General features: G+C 36.8%; 1 protein-coding gene across 1 annotated transcript in view; it reads left to right on the forward strand.

Annotated features, from left to right (window-relative positions):
* Nucleotides 1–19,781, forward strand: part of LOC119427204 — a gene marked incomplete at its 5' end in the record, with an annotated part of 94,422 nt that overhangs the window by 70,229 nt on the left and 4,412 nt on the right.

The following is a 19,781-nucleotide window of genomic DNA, read 5'->3' on the forward strand; positions in this document are numbered from 1 at the left end:
TTTAAAATAAGAAGTACTGCCTGAAAAAGAATACAGAATTAAGCCTCAACATTTTTTCACAATGCAATCTGGGGAACCATTTGATTCCTTGAAATATTGACCTGGAAAAAATAATTAGAAATATCCAAAAAAATTGAATGCTTTCAGAGGATTTTGGCTGAAGTTTTGAGTAGATTGTACATGTCCATTTGGCCACTTGCTGACCAACTGCACATTCCCATATTATTTTTAGAGTAAATGTGGATTCAGCACCATATCACCTCAAATGGGCAAGTTATTCCAACATCTTTACAAAGCAGTGCTGTCAGAATGCAATGTGTTTTTTTTTCTCCCAGTATTTCATCATCCATCCATTTATCTTTACCTGTTTATTCCATTTTGGGTCACGGGGGTCGCCGGTGCCCATGTCCAGCAATCACTGTGCGAGCGACAGGGTACACCCTGGACGGTGTCGCAGGTCCATCACAGGGTCACATAGAGACAAACGAGACAAACAACCATTCACTCTCTCACTCACACCTAGGGACAATTTAGAGTTACCATTCACCCTAACATGCATGTTTTTGGTCTGTGGGAGGAAACCGGAGCACCCAGAGAAAACCCACGCATGCACGGAGAGAACATGCAAACTCCACCCAGAAAGGCCCCTGGACCGGGGTTTGAACCAAGGACCTGCTCAACCAGTTACGCCACCATGGTGCCACAGTATTTCATCAGCTTCAGGTTAATTTATTCTCTTGTGACATGCATGTTTTCTATAAGTGTACTGATCGTGCACAAAACTCCACAATCAATTCCAAAACATGCAATAGATGTATTTGTAGCGGTTTCTTTTTAGAAACTTTTATACCTGTTAAAATATGAGATTTTATTTACATTTTTTTCCTCATTGAAATTAATTAAGAACTTTTCAAATCATCCTGATGCATGCTCAATAATCCAGATAGATGAATTTAACAAGGTTGAGTTAGGTCCTCTGGACGGATTCTTCTTTGTTGAAACGTTTAATCTTTTATCCAAAAGACTTCGACTTTTTCTTCAAAATAACTCTTCAAATCCTTGGTAAACTGCGTTTTTTTTAAATTCATATCAAAATATTTATTCCATTTTTAGCTATTTGATACCGTTTTGCCAGGCTTAGTGTTCACTACCATTTTTGTGGCAAATTTTATCTTATTTATCTCATTATGTTAATGTATCGCACAGTATAAATCATCTCTAAAACCCATTCAGATTTCCTCTAATTCACACCTTCTTGCATGTGACAAAATATTCAGTTTAATAGCCCAGGAAAACAAAGACTAATGGCTCTCCAATGTGAGAGGGGTGTATAATGTCCATGTGAATGGAATTTTAAAAAGTTTCAAGAACAAAGCAATAGGTCTTATCTTGTTTTGTTTTTTTAACCTTTTGGATTTACCATGCCCTGCACGAGTGAAAATCTACACCACCATATCTTCATGTGAATCTAGGTTACAAAACGCAGCAGGAGAAATAATATATTGAAAATTAAATATTAATAGATAACATAAAAATAAACACAATTTAGTCAAATTTAAGTAAATGACTGATATCAAAATCACACCAGGAAATAAAGAATAAACAAAGTAGGATGTAAAAACATATAAATCATGTTGCAAAAAATGCCTACAAATATTTTGTCAGGCTGCCTAAATGATAAAACCAACAGCATCAACAACTGACCAAGCTCAAAGTAATTATTGCATGTTACTTTGGACATTAGTTTGACAATAAAGCAGGAAAAACGTATCACTGCAATAAAATCTAACAGATAGAGGAAGAAAAAGCTAATAAAAGTGTTTAAATAAAACATATGCAAGTGTTGTCTAGAATGTGTTGTTGAAGAAAACATTTATTGCACTCAACTGCTGAAATAGAGCAAGAAAATTCAAACTGACCAAAAGTTAAATATTAAGTTTAAGACATACAAGATGATGCAAGGCCTTACTGGGAGGAGCTACAGCATGTGTGCAAAAATGTATTTAGTTAAGCAAATGCGCATGATAGAAAAAAAAAAAATATATATATATACAACCATCATTTTTAACAAATTTGCTAATTGACCACTACCTTAAGCATGCTCCCAAGTGGAGTCAAGTAAAAATCAGGATTTAAAAAATTGAGAAAAACAATGCATGATAAGAGTAAGAAGCAAACAATGAGTTAACAGTATATTTATGGTATGTTAAAAAGCACATGTTCTCTTTATATTAACAAGACTCTGAATATCAGGATGCATATCAGTGCATTGCGATAGATGACCAGTGTAACTTATTTCACCTGACATGATCAGAATGTCACGCCTGATTGGCATGTGTGTGTTCATTTTCTACTGTGTTCTCATTTCATTGTATCACTGACTGTCATGAATATCCTTTACTTTTTCCTTCTTGTCTCATAATTTATTTATTTTTTCAAAGTTAAGGAACAGCATTACAAATTAACTGTTTTTAAACTCTTGGAAAAAATGGTATTGGTAAACATTTATTGATTGTTAGAGGAAACAAATATAATTTAAATGACAACAAATGAACGATTACATTTAAAGGAATCGTTTCATACATAGTTCTATGATGACTGAATATGTTGATTTTATTAGGTATTTTGAACAAGAGTTAAACACTTTCCCATTTTCCCACAAAACAATTCTTATGATTCATTAATTTCAGTTTGTGCATGTCGATAAAGAATTAAGAAAAAATAAAATGAAATATTTAACAATTCAAATTAAAGAGTTTCAATACATGTGCAAAATATAGAAAATTACATTAAAAAATTCAGGAAAATAAAACAACAAAAACAAAATAATAGCTGAAGTTGTGCCTTTTTAGACTTCTTGTAGTAAACTTTGAAGAGCAGCTGCTAGCAGAACAGTCAGTAAAACTGAGGCTGGGCTTTTTGTAAACTCCAGTCCACCACTTGTGGTTGCATCTAGAAATCAAACACACCCACATGTTACAAATAAACTTATCTACCTAGTATTACTCTGTCTTAATTCCTATATATTATAAATATTCAAAATTAATTTAAATATTCTGCCTAAGAGAAAATTAAAAATTCTAAAAGATAAATTAATTTAACTAAAACTTAAATGTTAAAGCATTTACTGTAAGTTAAATGTACTTACTTTGAGTTGTTGCAGTTGCATTAACCTGGGTTGTACCTAAACTGGTTGCATTTCCTGTAGGTAAGATGAAAATTTGTTTTATGTAGTGACATGCATGAGTACATGTGAGATAACGAGCTGTTGAAAGACTGTTGACACATTAGAAAATCACTACCTATTGTCAGAAATGTTTTTGATACTTTTTATACACAATACTTTTCTTAATTGCAATAAAAAAAGGTTGCGTTGCAACAGCACCACACATCATGCATAATTAATCAAAGCCCATTGAAGCACATGCAGCTTTTGACTGCAATTAAGAACTGGGAAAATTGTATTGTTTGCATTTACCAGTAAAACAAACAACAAAATACATATATTTACCTTGTGCTGCTGTTTCTTTAGCAGGTGTGGTATTGCTAGTAGCTCCTGGTACTGCGGTGTTGGTATTGCTAGTAGCTCCTGGTACTGTGGTGTTGGTATTGGCATTGCTAGTAGCTACTGCTACTGTGGTGTTGGTATTGGTATTGCTTGTGACTGGTAAAGTCACCGATGATGTATTCTGCATTGTTGTTCCAGATCCAGCTGTAGGATTCACCATTGCTGTTGTGGCAGTGGTTTCATTATTGTTTGACGTAGGTGCTGCAGTAGTCAGATCTATCCTGTTAGTGATGAGGCCCACATTTAATATGTTCAGATCTGACTGTCGCTGCATGTTCACCCAGGTCTGTACCACAGTGTCGTTCTCAAACAGCTTCAAATCTGGTACATTTTGACCCATGAGCCCTTGAACGTTGGTCACAGTCAAATTCTGAATATTGTAAAACACAACAGGAAATTATTAGTATTTTTTTTCAATCCCAAAAAATTATGAAATATTTGAGAATAGCTCTGGACCCTATAAATATGTACATACTGATCAAAAAGGAGAGTATACTGTAATACTTAATGCTAATACAGTTTCCATTTTACTACTGCAAGATGCATGATTTAAGTCAATTTAATTATTTTCCATATTTTTTTAACTGTTATGCTTTGTTACTTTGTTCATATATGTACTTACAGTAATCACACTAATATCCAGACTCCTGAAGATATCAACATCCATGCTGATGTTCTGTGTTGATAATGCTACAATTTCCGTCAGAGGTGCTCCACCTTTCAGAATATATACAAAAGATTTCATTAGAAACCATCTCTCGGATAAATGGCTAGAAATACAGGATCCACATATTTTTACCGAGGTAGCCTTGAATTAAGTTGTAAATGTCTTGTGAGGTGGCATTCAGTGAACTGAAGGAGCTGTTACTGATCTCATACAGGACTCTCTTTTGGTCAAGTGAACAGGATGCCACATTCAGCAGTTTGGCATTCCTGATGAGGGAAGATAAAGTCACATTAGAGTTACAACAATATTCTTGAGCTATGTGTTCTTAATTTCTTAGTACGGACACCCACTTTATACTGTCTGGTGTTATGGTCTTCAGTGTGCTTGGGTCTAATGAGCACAGGTTGGAGTCAATAATGTCCAGCTCAGTGCTGCCCAGGGAGTTCCCAGAGGTACTCAGGTACTTCATGATGATCGCTTTGCTCTAAACATTAAGGAAAACACAACAAGAAATTATACACATGTACAATCAGGGTTTAATTTGTAAACCAATTGATGCCAGAACGCAAATGGTGGGCCGGTAAGTGCAGGGGTGGGGGTCCTCCCCCAGAAATGTTTTAATAAAGTAGATGAGATTTCCTGCATTTTGGTGTATTTTAATGGATTGTTATGCATCTACGTTTACCTCCATTTGTAAGCACTCTGCTTCTGTCAAGTATTCCACCCTTACTTGACACTTCTAAACCCGTTCTTGTCCGACTCCACATGTGAAACCTCCAGACAGCTGCCTGTGGCTGCATGTGGGCTCCTGCTTGCGTACAACTGCCTGGTTAGTTCGGTACTTACTCCCACTGTTCTTTTAGAAACGAAGAAATGCTACTTGAAAGGGCAGCTGGTATGCTCGTAAGTGGCTGTTGTGTTTAAAATTAGTGTTTATGTAATTATTTTCAGTTTACATAACTAATATAAGTTTTATTCGTTCAAGGCAGTCATAATTGTTCATAAATTTAAGCCTGATAATTATCGGATCCAAGCAAACAGTTACCAGGTTCCTGTTCCATTAGAATCCGGCTCAAATTAAGACCCGTGTACAAGTACAGATTTTGTAAGTTTACAATTTGTCTAGTCATACTTGTGCTGGGGCCCAGGTTCCATCTTCAGTTTTCATGAGAGCTGCCAGGGTGTCAATTTTAGTGATGTTCCATTTAGAGATGTCCTCAAGTGATGCTACACGAGACACTGAACCAAGCGATTTGACGTCCTGATCAGAAACTCCAGAAGGGTATGCCTGGAAGTACAGAGAATGTGTGACGTAGAAAACATATTTCAACTGAAATTAAATCTTGTGTAGATTCATAAGTTCCAAATTATATAATATAATTCAATAATAAAGTGACTGGTTTGTGAGTCTAAAGTCAGAAACACACACCACCTCCTCCAAATCTCCACATATTCCACAATTACCTGGTTGAGTTTCCCCAGGATGACTGTCTGGTAGCTGCTATCATCCACTTTCTCACAGATAGCATTCAGGTTTTCTTTCAGAACAGGGAAGTCCAGGCAGAGGTCAAACTGAGACAGGTCATAGCCGAAGGGGAAGGAAGGGTCGCTGATGGTAACTGCAGTGATGTTGCCCACTGTGCAGCCTAAACATAACAGAGATAGTGAGATCGCTGTGAGATCTAATGCAGCAGATTATGCATGTTTTAACAAAAAACGTTTCTGCTTCAGTTTTGGTGTCTGTTTAAAAATAAAGTTTACCTGCTCCTCTCTTTACAACAAGAGAGGTGACCTGTTTGAACAGCGTCTTGAGCTTCGTCTTCTGAGTCTTTTCTTTTCTTAGGGTTGGTAAAAAGCCTTTAAGGAATGTTTGCTTGGTTGTCTGAAGAAAAACAAAACAAAAATGAATAGGTTTTCACTTAAATGATATTGAAATGTGAGCTTGTTTTGTATAAAAACATCCATCCATCCATCCATCCATCCATCCATCCATCATCTTCCACTTGTTCCAAAGTTGGGTCATGGGGGCAGCAGCTTGAGCAGTGGGACCCAGACATTTTTTTTTTCCACAGCCACCTCTTCCAGTTTTTCTGGGAGGATTCCAAGGCATTCCCAAGCCAACAGAGAGATGAAGTCTTTTCAGTGTGTCCTAGGTCTTCTCTGGGGTCTCCTCCCAGTTGGAAATACCCCCAAAAAAAACTCCCTAAGGAGGCGCTCAGGGGGCATTCTTACCAGATGCCTTAAAAACCTCAACTAGCTCCTCTCAATGTGGAGGAGTGGTTCTACTCTGAATCTCTCCCAGTAACTGAACTTCTCATCCTATCTTCAAGAGAGTCCAGCTATCCTGCGGAGGAAACATTTCAACCGCCTGTATCTGCAATCTCATTCTTTTGGTCACTACCCAGAGTTCATGACCATAGTTGAGGGTAGGAACGTAGACTGACCAGTAAACAGAGAGCTTTGCCTTACAGCTCAGCTCTCTCTTCACCACAATGAACCAATACAGAGTCTGCAAAACTGCAGTTGCTGCACCAATCTGTCGGTCAATCTCACGCTCCATTCTTCCCTCACTTGTGAACAAAACCTAGAGATATTTGAACTCCTCCACTTGAGGCAGAACCTCACCCTCGAACCGAAGAGAGCAATCCACACTTTTCCAACTGAGGACCCTGGCCTCAGATTTGGAGGTGCTGATTCTCACCCCAGCCACTTCACACTCAGTTTTGAACAACTCAAGTGAGAGCTGAAGATCCCAGTACGATAATGCCAGCAGGACCACATCATCTGCAAATAGCAGAGAATAAATCCTGAGACCACCGAACCAGAATCCCTTTGCCCCCTGGCTGCTTCAATAAATTCTGTCCATAAAAGTTATGAACAAAATCTGTGACAATAGGCAACCCTGGCGGAGTCCAACTCCCACCCTGAAGGGGTCCAACTTACTACTGGCAATGCGAACCAAACTCTTGCACCGCTTGTATAGGGACCAAACTGCCCATAGCAATGGGCTCACAATCACATACTCATAGAGCACCACCCACAGTGTACCTCAAGGAACACATGTAGACCGGATGGGCAAACTCACATGACACCTCAAGGACCCTAGTTAGAGTAAAGAGCTGATCCAGTATTCCACAACCAGGACAGAACCTGCATCGTTCCTCCTGGATCTGAGGTTCAACCAACAATTGGACTCACTTCTCCAGTACCCCTGAACAGACCTTCCCAGGGAGGCTAAGGAGAGTGATTCCCCTATAATTGGAGCACACCCTCCAGTCTCCCATTTTGAAGAGGGGAACCACCACCCCAGTCTGCCAATCCAGTGGCACTGCCCCCAATGTCCACGCAATGTTGAAAAGGCGTGTCAACCAAGACAGCCCCACAACATTCAGAACCTTAAGGAAATCAAGGCAAATCTCATCCATTCCTAGAGCCCTGCCAACACAAAGCTTTTTAACTACCACGACGACCTCAGCCACATTTATGGACAGACCAACCCTGAAGTCTGCCAACTCAGCTTCCTCCGTGGAAAATGTCCTAGTAGGATTGAGAAGGTCTGAGAAGTATTTCTTCCACCTCCTGACAAGGCAGCTATCTCAATGATTGGGGCGCGGAACATGGCCCACTCAGACTCAATGTCCCCTACCTCAGCTGGGATGCGGCTAAAGCTCTCCCGGAGATGTGAGTTGAAGATTTCTCTGATGGGTTCTTTTGCCAGGCATTCCCAGCAAACCCTCAATACATATTTGGGTCTACCGGGTCTATCCGGGATCTTCCCCCGCTATATGATCCAACTCACTACCAGGTATCAGTTGACAGATCAGCTCCTCTCTTCACCCGAGTGTCCAAAACAAATGGCCACAAATCAGATGACACGACTATGAAGTCAATCATTGATCTACACTCTTGGGTGTCCTGGTGCCAAGTGCTCTTATGGACACCTTATGTTTGAACATGGTGTTTGTGATGGACAAACTATGACAAGCACATAAGTCCAATAACAAAACACTGCTTGGGTTCAGATCAGTGAGGCCGTTCCTCCCAGTCACGTTCCTCGATGTCACACTGTCATTTCCCACGTGGGCATTGAAGTCCCCCAGCAGAATAAAGGAGTCCCCAGCTGGCGTATCTTCCAGTACCCCTGCCAAGGACTCCAAGAAGACCAGATACTCTGAATTGCTGTTTGGCACGTAGGCACAAACAACAGTCAGAGCCCATCCCCCCCACCAAAAGGCGCAGGGAAGCTACACTTTCATCTATTGGGGAAAACGCCAATATGCAGGCAACAAGTAGAAGTAGAAGTTGGTGGGCTGCAAGTAGACCCACACCAGCTTGATGCCTCTCACCATGGGCAACTCCTTAGTGGAATAAGGTTCAGCCCCTCTCATGGAGATTGTTTCTGGAGCCCATGTTGTGCATCGAGGTGAGCACAACTATATCTAGTCGGTACCTCTCAACCTCACACACAAGCTCAGGCTCCTTCCCCACTAGAGAGGTCACGTCCATGTCCCCAGAACCACATTTGGCAAGCCAAGGTCAGAGTGCCAAGGCCCCTGCCCTCGGCCACTGCCTTTGGCATCATGCAACTGACTTTTATGGCCCCTCCTGCAGGTGATGGGCCCACAGGAAGGATACAATCTCATGTAAATTTCATGATGTATAAAACATAAAAAATGAACATCATTACACTAAATAAAATAAAGAGAGAAAAAGATGGAGACATACGGGTTTGAAGTAACTCCAGAAGTTTCTTGTTAGGTACAGAGGAAGAATACCAAGGTTCTCTAGTGTTTGTTGGTTCCAGGTGGCGACATTTCTATGAATTAAGAATAATATGAATAGTTTTATTTTAATGTGGACTGATTGCTTATAACAAAGGAGCATAAACTTATTATGCACATAAACACATCTCTAATTAATAAACAGTAACCATCAGGCTGAAAAAGGGTTCTAACGAATGGTTGAAGAAAGAGAAATGTTGAAACCCACCCATGAATTACGAAGACTTCCCTAATATACTTGTCTTGACAGTAAATTTAGCTTTGGAATAAAACATTTCCTGACACTAAACAGATAACCTAAAACTGTAGACTGTCATGTTTTCAGGCTTAATGAGTAGATTTGGTTTTTGTACCCGTATTTTGTTTTCCCAGAAATCAGCAGTGTCTCCATAGCAGCGACTTGGCTGCCAGAGAAGTCCTTGCAGACTTTGAGATTTTCCAGGATGAGGGGATCTGAGTTCCCGATGTAAGAACTGTCCAGTGTGCAGACCATGTTCCCCAGAACCTCCAGGTTGTCACTGCTCAGGCTGAAGCCATTTATACCCTAAAATATTAAAATACAGTCTTTAAGTAAAACATGTATTAAATTGCTACTAAAGTCTATGTAACGACACACTTTATCAATTGGTATTTCCATGAATATAGCATACGTTGCACCCAGGATTATTTAACTTTTAAAAGGCACCCCTCAAACAACTCTTCATTTCATTACTTGTGCTTTGAGTGTTTTTGTTGCGTGGCACTCTGTCACATTTACCTGTTTTATTTAACTGTAATTTCTACTGCTATTCCAATTTGTGCCAGAAGAGAGAAGTTGTTGCCCATGAGAAAAAGACTGACTTCCCAAGCCTTAGCTGTACAATAAGTCAGCAGCACTCAACAAGCTGATTTCTGTTTTCACAGAATAAAGCCACTCTGTTACACATCAATCAATGTCTCTGTCGTCACGTGTGTAACGCATAGTTTATAAGCACGTTATTTTTTTTTATGTGGATTTAACTGTTACCACATGAGAGGTCTCTCATATGCATTTTTCATTTTGCAGGCACTCACCAAGCAGGACCTGGCTTGACTGAACTGCTGTTGTGCCTTGTTCAATGCGCTGGAGGCCACCGTGAAGTCTGCAGCACCGAGTGCAGAAAAGTAGGATCTGCAGTTGCTTTTCTGGACATTCTTGGTGCTGTAGGGAATTTATGCAAGAAAAGGTTTGAAAAATCGGTTTTGAAAGGTTTTATTTTTCTTTTATTTCTCAAACAACTGACAAAAATGTTGTGAACAATGCCACAAAATTATTGGAAACAGACTTACTTGAAGTAGAGAAGCAAGTCTGAGGGATAATCTGTGAAGTTCTGACTGAGTTCTCCTTGGAGCAGGTTGTACATGCAGGTCAGCTGGAGGTGACAATGTCATCATCAAAATTAATTTATCTGCTTTTATCACTTTAATAGGCTGATATTTATAAATATTACCTAGCCTTATTTCAGAGGATAATGTTGAGTTTTTGATCTTGGTATTATTCCATCACTTTATTTTAATCATCAAATTTAAAGAAAGAACTTTGGTAATAATATTATTTATTTCTGTTTTACCTGTGATTGTTGCAGCTCAACTTTTGCTCTGTCTTTTCTTGGCCTAGTAGCATGGATCAGCTGCTGGATTCGGCTTTTTGTTACTTTCCTGACTGCAGTGCACGTGAAGCCTTGCAGCACAAATGGAGAAAGCCTGTATGAAAAAAGAAAACAGCAAACATAATTAACTTTGAGCAACTCTAGTAAGAGAGAGGGACAAAAAGGTGTGAGGTTTGTTTTACTTACTGCTCAGCATCAAACTGTCCCTCAGCCAGATCCCCAAAAAACATGACAGACTAAAAAAGAAAAGGGCATTTTAATAGAAAATTGGTGTCATCTGAAATTGTAACTTTGGGAACAAACATTTAACCAAAAATCTTATGCTAACTTTTTTTTCCCCGACCATTTCTTATACAGGATATCTGGAGTTGTTAATATAAAACTAAATGCTATCTTAAAAAAAAAAAAAAAAAAGAAATAAAAAAAGTACATATGTAAACATTTAAATGTTTAAATTGTTAATAAGGAGGATAAATTATGGAAATAAACTATGACTATTGTACATGGCCAAAATAAAGAATGTCTGACATTTCCAACTATTAAATTTAACAAGATGCATTTCAAAACATATAACTAATTACATCAAACTCCATATTTTCATGACCACTTCAAACAGTCTGATGTGTAAACTGTACAAAAAAGTGAACTATATGAAGTTCATATCAGAAAAGGCTGGAATTTTTATTATTTTTACATTGTTTTGTACATGGGAACTAATTTATTGTTCTAGTTTTGACTCTAATTTATAAAGGATGGCAAAAATTAATATATAAAGGAAACTTTTATAACAATTAAAATAAATAAAAAAATCTGTGCCTTTTCATTCAACCTTTATTTATACAGGTTAATCCCACTGAGCTTCAGGGACTCATTTACAAGAGACCTGGTTTACATACATCAACAACAGACTATTTGTTCTGCATGTAGCACCAAACCTAATACTAACCTGATCGTGCGTCCACGTCTTCTTGTTGATCACGCTGACATTTGAACTCATGTCAGAGAATATCAGCAGGATTGGTGGGATCTCAGTTGCTAAGGCATCAGGAACATTGAGCACTACGTTCGCTGGATTTGTGTCCACAGAAATTATCTGTAGTTAAATGAAAAAAAAATACACCATGTGCAAAAGTGAGGGTATGAAATATTTTACTTATTTTTAATAATTAGAGTTTTGACAAACAATGCACTATTTTATGCATTTACAGTAAGTACAATAAAAAAAACAATAATTTTCACAAGTAAAGTGATTATTTTGAGGATTAAATCCCAGCTTTATGGCAACAAGCTAACTTTGTACCTTTTTGACAAAAGTCTCCTGGATTACTTGTGGCGCTCCCACTATGTTGGAAACGAAGGTAGGGTCTTTGGAGGCGCTGAGAAGTTCAGAAGCTGAAATCTTTGTGATGGACTCTGATGGAATTCCAGCCACAAGAGTACCGAGGGATTCCAGGGCGGCTGAATTGTTAAGCTGTCAACAATTTATATTAATGAAATCATTATAGGAACTAACAGCTACTTCAGAGTCATTTTTATTAAATAGTATATTACACATACAAATGCACCAAGCTTCATGTATAAAAACATAAATATTTCACATCATTCTTTAAAGTACTAAATGGATGTTTGTGGAGTTCCTACCTGGAAGCCTGAAGCGAGAATGACTTGGATAATTGTGCTAGCCTTATCCTGACCCCAGTTTGTCACTGAGCCCAGGGTGGGCAAAGAGGAAACCAGCACTGACGAAGAGATCGATGTGATCTGGGTGTTGGTCAGGCCTGAAGAAGCACTTCCAAGACTGGCAATAGTTTGCGCTGAGAAGGTCTGGATGTTGGCAGCTAAAGCAGCAGATGCCTATTGAATACAAGTCAAAACCATTTATTTGTTGACTTAAAAGTAAAAATTGCTGGTGAGAACCATTTTTACAGCACAGCAGTCAGTTTTCTAAGCATAATACATGATTTTGAAATGACCGTTTTCTCAAAAATTTATACAACCACAAATATGAAATTCTTTGTTACATTTTCACATTTTCAAGAATTCAAACACAAATGTATCTGTAAAAATTCCTGAATTGATGTATGTTGTTTTTAAAATGTTGTTTTGATCCTACATGGTATTTTTTTTTATTATTATTATTATGAAAAAGAAGTGTTTTTTCTGACTGCTTTCTAGGGGGAGCACTGCCATCGTTGCATTAAAGTAAAAGTTAGAAGAATGGGTCAGAACGGAATTTGATTACCAGTTTTTATTTATTTATTTTTTGCTCATAATAAATAATACTTAATTATTTTAGGAGAACATTTCAAACACAATTTTAGTGCTATATTCTGTTATACAACATAAAAAAACGGGAAATCAAACAAAACATCCAAACTCTAAATGGTAGAAGAAACACAACCAATTTTAAAGATACTAAAGCTACACAAGGCGTTACTGCGTTAAATGACAGTCGTTATTTAGCTTTGGCACAGAACTTTTAACCTCCTAGGACCTGGCATCCACATATGCAAGAGTTTGGGTCTTAGGAGGTTAAAGTTAGTTGGTGTTTAGATGTTTACCTCAGGGTCAGTAGTTCCATTGCAGAATTCCTTCTTCTTGTTCAGGATGACCACCGTGTCATTTTCATTAAGAGCAGAATACACTGAACTTGGGATGTCAAGGGAGCACAACAAAAAGCCTGGAAGCCTAAATACAACATATATATAAATATTAAAAGTGTGTCAGTGAAATTGGTTTACTTGATAATAGTATAATTGTGTTTGTGTTTTTTAAGTAACTAATGGATACTCACTTGATGACGCTGTAGGTTGGATTGAACGCATAAAGCTGCGTGATGTAGTAGTTTCTGACATCTTCTGGGATTGCTGTATTGTTGAAAAGCTTCAGATTGGCTTGGTCCTCCAGAAACACCTCTGTCTTAAAAAAAAAAAAAAAAAAAACATGTCAGCACAATTCTGATTTTCATTTTGCTTTTTTAAAAGAATGTCTCTTTGGATGGAGGTTTTTAATCAAAGTAAATAAAATAAATAAATCAAGTATCAACTGGTAAGAAACATTTTTAAAATAGGATGCCCATGTGCAAGACAGTTTAGCCAATATAAGCAGCCTGATGCAGGATCTATTTCAACTCATTCTATTGACTTGAAAAATGTTTTGCTAAATATAAAATAACTTTGGTAAAGAAATACAGATTTTAATTTAAATTGATTTAAAGTTTTAAATAAAGCTCTTTCTGTTACTACTCAAAGTATGCGTAGGAGATGAGCCTCACCTAGAACCAAACAAGCTTTCTGCTCAGTGTCTGTTAAAAATTGACTGAGATACAGTACAGCCTTTTTCTGTTGGCTAAGGTTGATTAGCTTTAGCCTCCATCTTGAAATTCAAGTTGATACCAAAAGTTATTCAACTGTAGATGAACGACCAACTATTACTTCTCAAGAATTTCAATAAAGTCTATTCAAAAGTTAACAATATAGTTTGCCAACAGACAGACAAACCAGCAAATATACTCACAAAGGCAATTAAATGATCTTTCATCTTTTACAGTGCTAGGTGGTAAGATACTTTGAAGACATCACAGGGTGCAAAAATCACTTAAAATTTGTACAACAAATATTAAGTTGAAAAAGGGAGACCGCATTTCAAAACTTGCTGGACCACAACTGTAAAGAGCCCAGTTTATTTATGTTTTTGTATTGTGTTAAAATTTTATTTTAAAATGTTTAGTGGAAACATGACATGAGAAAATACCTGAGAGGCGGAGCCAAAGCCAGTGAGATCATCCACAGTGATAAATGCCACAAAGCTGCCGATGTTAACTACAAACCAAGAAGTTGAGTTGAGTTCTGGATTGCTGGAATTGTAGCATCTGGCTCCAGAGCCTGTAAAAAAACAGAGATTTAAAGTGTTGTCAGCAAATATTTCACTGGTGTACAAGGAAAACAATACTGCATTTTTCATTTCACTATACAATTTTAAATATATTGTGTAAAATGGGTTTTGGTGTTAGTATACACGTTCAGCCACATCTCAATATAAGCGTTCAGCAATATATTTAATTTAATCATAACATTGGTTTAAAAAACCTACACACTAACAACATTATTAACTATAAAAATATTCTTACTATTGCTTAAGTAGCTTCTGATGGTGGCGTACACATCCACCTGTCCAAACTCAGAACTGTTGTACACGAAGTTATTTCCCATAAAGAACACCCTGTTGAAAGAACAATCATGCTTTATCATCAGTCGTGTGTTATGTCAGTAAATTTTATTACCCTGTAAGAAAAAGACCTACAGCTTCTGGAAGGCGAAGCACGAAGTGTTCTGCACTTCAATGGAGCTGATGAGGCTCTTTGTGAGGAATCTCAGGTAGTTTTTCAACCGAACATCAAACCATAAATTCGCCTCAGATCTACTGTTGCTGCTCAGAGCAAACTTCCAAACACAGGGGAGGATCACCTGCTTCAGATCATCAGAAACGGCCTCCTACAGCAACCATACAGATGAAGTCACACAATTAAAGAAACTGTAAACAGACAAATTCCCACTTGAATGCCACAACATATACATTTGTAAGTTTCTACGGTGGCCCTAAGGTGTAAATGAAAAACATTTGAAAAAACAGAATTGCATTTGAAAAAACAGAATTACATTTGAAAAGATGGAATGACATTAAGCCAAAGTGGAACTGACTGGCATCACATTTGAAAAAAAAACCTGGTTTGGCTTAATGTAATGCTGTTTTTTCTAATGTGATTCCGTTTTTTCAAATGTAATTCAATTTTTTCAAACGTGATTCCGTTTTTTTCAAATGTGATTCCGTTTTTTCAGATGATGTTGTGTTTTGTTGTTTTTGTTGTGTTTTTTCAAATGTAATTCTGTTTATTCATATGTTTTTCATTTACACCTTAGGGCCACCATATGTTTCTGGTGTTTATTTGAAGTGAGGGACATACAGTTTCAAGGAAGGCGTTTGTGTTGTTGTAGCTGTTGAAGATGACACAGACGTCTGAGGTGTTATTGATCACACCAGGCTGACTGAGGAACTGCCGAAGCTCGGAGGTGCTGATGGTACTCAGGAGCTGAAGAAGAAGAAAAGAAAAACAGTTTTATTCATAACGTTTTGTACATTTTTATAAGTCAGGACAAAAATGTTCACATTACTAATGTCCCTCCTACACTGGATTACAGGGGTCTTAGAAAAAAAGTGGGAATTTATTTTTTCAGATATGAAATTCAACTTCCAAAATATGTTCAAGAAACAAATACTGATATATAACTAATATCTTTGTTAGCATTATGCATTGTTTAAAATAACTAGAGGCTTTATTATACTTCAAAACACTTTTTAGAAATATTTTTCTTGTTTTTTAGTTCATACAAACAAAATATCGGTAATGATTTATACTTTAAAGAACACTTTATTTAATTGTAAATAACTTAAAAGTTTTCAGTGGTTTTCACTGCAGTGGGAATTTTATGCTAGAGTAGTAGTACTAGTAATAATAATGAGAATAAAAAAGGGTTACCTGCTTCCTCAGTTTTAACTCTGTTCTTGAAATAGTACTTTGACTTTATTCTTTGATCATATTCTTCACATTCAAGACAAAACAAATCTTCCTCTTTAATATTTTCCCCAAGTTTCCCTACAATTCTGTTGTCTACTCTGCATTTCTTCACATTTTTATTTATTTACCTCAGACTTGCGCGTTGGTGGCAGAAGAGATACGAGTGTTGACACATCTGGAAAGCCAAAGCTGTGGAATGTGCTTTGCAGGAAGATGTAGAAGCTTCCACCCATGTAACATTTCAGGGGTGCTGGACCTGCTTTTCAAAGTAAAATATATTATTTGGTGTACAAATGCAATTATGAAAAAATATGGACTTTTGCAGTAAAAAAAATGAACATTTCTTGTGAATGTGATTTCAGCAGTGCAGCATTTTGTCTCACAAACCTTGGAGGAAGAGGACAATGTTTTTGTAGATCTCCGTTTGCGTGATGTTACTGAGAGTTGTCTTTATTGTATCAAGTAGTGTAAACCTAAATAAAATGAATATAAATGATCAAATAAACACATTAGTTTTCATAAAAATTAAAAGAAAATCCTAAATATCACTATTACTTTCAGACGGCCTTGTTAAAGGATTTTCCAGAGTTCTGCAAACTGGTCATTTGCTTGCACAGTAGAAACTTACATTTCTTGGGTGCTGTTGCAGCTCCTGTTTGTCCCGATGCTGATAAATTGTGTCACCAAACGTGGAGAGAGATCGACCAGTAAAGGCCTCAGTCGCACCCTCAGCCACAGCAGGAACTCCCCGTCGCTTACAGCTGGGGAGGAGAGACCTGCTCTGTCAAACACCACCTGGAGGAAGGTGGATTTCACCTCCTGTGTGTAGTTGGCTGACTGGGCCTGTGGGGATAATCAATGTGAGAAAAGAGACTGAGTATAACATGAAATGTTGCACAAAAAGAGAAAATAATTCAACTATTAAATTAATTTTCAACTTAATCATTTGATTATGTCAGATTCATGTCAGTTTAAATTCAGTCATTTTAAAAATGATTACTTTTATATAGAATTTAAAATGAGACATATGGATTAATTTTAGTAGCATTAAATATTCCACTGTAAATATGACATTTGCAATTAGCAGAATTTGCAATTTGTTTATACAGAAATGATTGAGTTTTAAAATCTACGAGACACCGCTAGCCAAAATTCAAAGCGCCTAATAGTTTGCGATGTTTTGTTTGTTTTGAAGCTTTAACTTGAGTATTTTTGAACATCTTTCTGTTTTTAATGACTTGTTGAGTTTTATGTTTTGGTGATTAACTACAGTTTAAAAATTAATTATGTGCATGTTGTATATCTATTTCTAATGGCTTGAAAAATATACAGAATATGAATCTAAGCTTTAACTTAAATAAGCAATTTTAGTTTGATATTTTTATTTAAAGTTCATCAAGAATTCGGGGAAAATTGGAGACATTAGCTATTGTCCATGTAGAAGAATAGTTTGTTTGTCGCAGTTTATATGTTTATTATTTGCTGAGCAGCCTGAAAACATGAAATAAAATACAATAATTATTTATTTTTATTAAACTTCCTCTTTCTTAAATTAATTACTACTAGGTTTATGTTATAAATAAGGTCTAAATTGTAAACCCCTAACATCTGCAGACCCACATCATGCTCTTATGAATCTAATATTATAGGAAGTGTGTATATAGTTTTAAATGGATATGAAGTTACAACTTTGATAACACAATTTGGGCGGCTGTGGCTGAGTGGTTAGAGCAGTCGTCCTCCAATGTGAGAGTTGGGGGTTCGAGTCCACCAGCAGTCACATGTCGAAGTGTCCCTGGGCAAGACACTGAACCCCTCATAGCCTCTGATGTGTGTCCCATCAGTGTATGAATGTGATAAGCTCTGATTAGTCTCTTTAGAATGATTTGTTCAATTAGCTTTGTAGAGATCTAGTAGAGTGCTGTCTGAACGGGTAAATGAGGACACAGATTGTACTGTAAAGCGCTTTGAGTATCTTGAAATAAGATAGAAAGGCGCAATATAAGTACAGTCCATTTACAATTTGAATGTATATATTTTTTCATACACGTGAAAATAATACTCATCGTAATTAAAAAAAAAAAACCACTGTCATTCTTAAAACGAAATGCCAAGAATGCATTTATTTTTATAACTTCTTCAAAGACGCTTTCTTTGAATAGCAGCTGGAGTTTTTCTTGGTCAATGTGACATAAAAAAACAATGCATGTTATTTGTGTAAAAAGAAAAGGACTTTATCTCAATTTTGTTTACCTCAATAGCTGGTGACACTTTGTCAAAGAATGCGTCAAAGTTAGAAACATTGATGAATGTCATTATTTTTGTCACATCTTGTGTTCCATTTAGCTGTGAAGGGATTGCTGCAAGTTGAGTCAGTTGATTGAAGGTGAGAAGATCTGCAACCTCCACCTAAAACAGACAAGAAGGTAAATCTAACAACACAACCCATTACGTGGTGCAGTGGCATCACTTTCTTACACCTAAATGCAATAACTGTAGAATATGTCTTTTAAATGTATTAAAGTCAGTGTAAAGCAGATTAAAACAATTGCATGGTTATGCATAAAACAGTAATGCATAACCAGTTTAAAAACCAAAGAAACAACTAAAAGCTTTATTGCACATATTTGTGGATGTCAACTGGTTTATAGGTACCAACTTTGTTTTTTTTAATGTAAATTCCTTGATTGTCATGAAATGAAAATGTGAATTTTCATGGGAACCACATGTGCACTTCTTTAGAAGAGTGGAATTATTTTGACAATAATTATGTTGGACAAATATCATGGGCAAACATTGCTTCTTACAACCTTTACAACTGGGAGTTGAAAAACTAAAAAAAGACAGCTGGGGAAAAAAAAGGCAACACTCATCTTTACAATCACAAGCAACAAATGGACCAAATTTATATTTTTACTTAGCTCATTAGCTTACATAGCTTAAGCAGAACACTTAGCATACATATCCAAATATTCAAATGGTACTAGTGACTCCTAAAACCTTTGGTTTAGAGCAAACAAACTAATTTTTCTTTTTCTCTGTACAAGGCTTATGTGAAATTGTCAAGTAATGCATTCAAATAAAATAATCTTTAGAGTATTCTGAGTTCTAAGAGAGTCAACAAGCATGTAATTTTTATCCAATTATTTGAATTCCATGTGTTTTAAATCAGTGAAAATGTGTTTAAAATCTAAAATACGGCTCTTACCCCTTTAAAGTTCTTCTTGAATGACAAAAAGTCCTTAAGAGAAGCTTGAAAACGAAACTGGCCAAAATTGTTTTGAAGCCAACTTCTATCATCAGTTTCTGATTGCACGCATGAAAAACCTTAAAAACAAAAGACAGAATATTTAGATTTGCCAATGAATGAATTGGAAATTGTACAAGTGACCAAAAAGTTTAGTAATAACCAAATATGATTAACAGGTTACCTGAGGACAGCTGTCCTTTGAGATAGTCCAATGTGAATGTCAAGAACTGCTGACTCTGTTGCTCAGAGAGCTGGCTGATAATGTTATCAAATCCTTTGACACTGGAAATAAAAATTTATAAATAAATAAAT

Source organism: Nematolebias whitei, chromosome 21, assembly GCF_014905685.2.
Source record: "Nematolebias whitei isolate Nwh7 chromosome 21, NemWhi1, whole genome shotgun sequence".
Classification (NCBI taxonomy): Eukaryota; Metazoa; Chordata; class Actinopteri; order Cyprinodontiformes; family Rivulidae; genus Nematolebias; species Nematolebias whitei.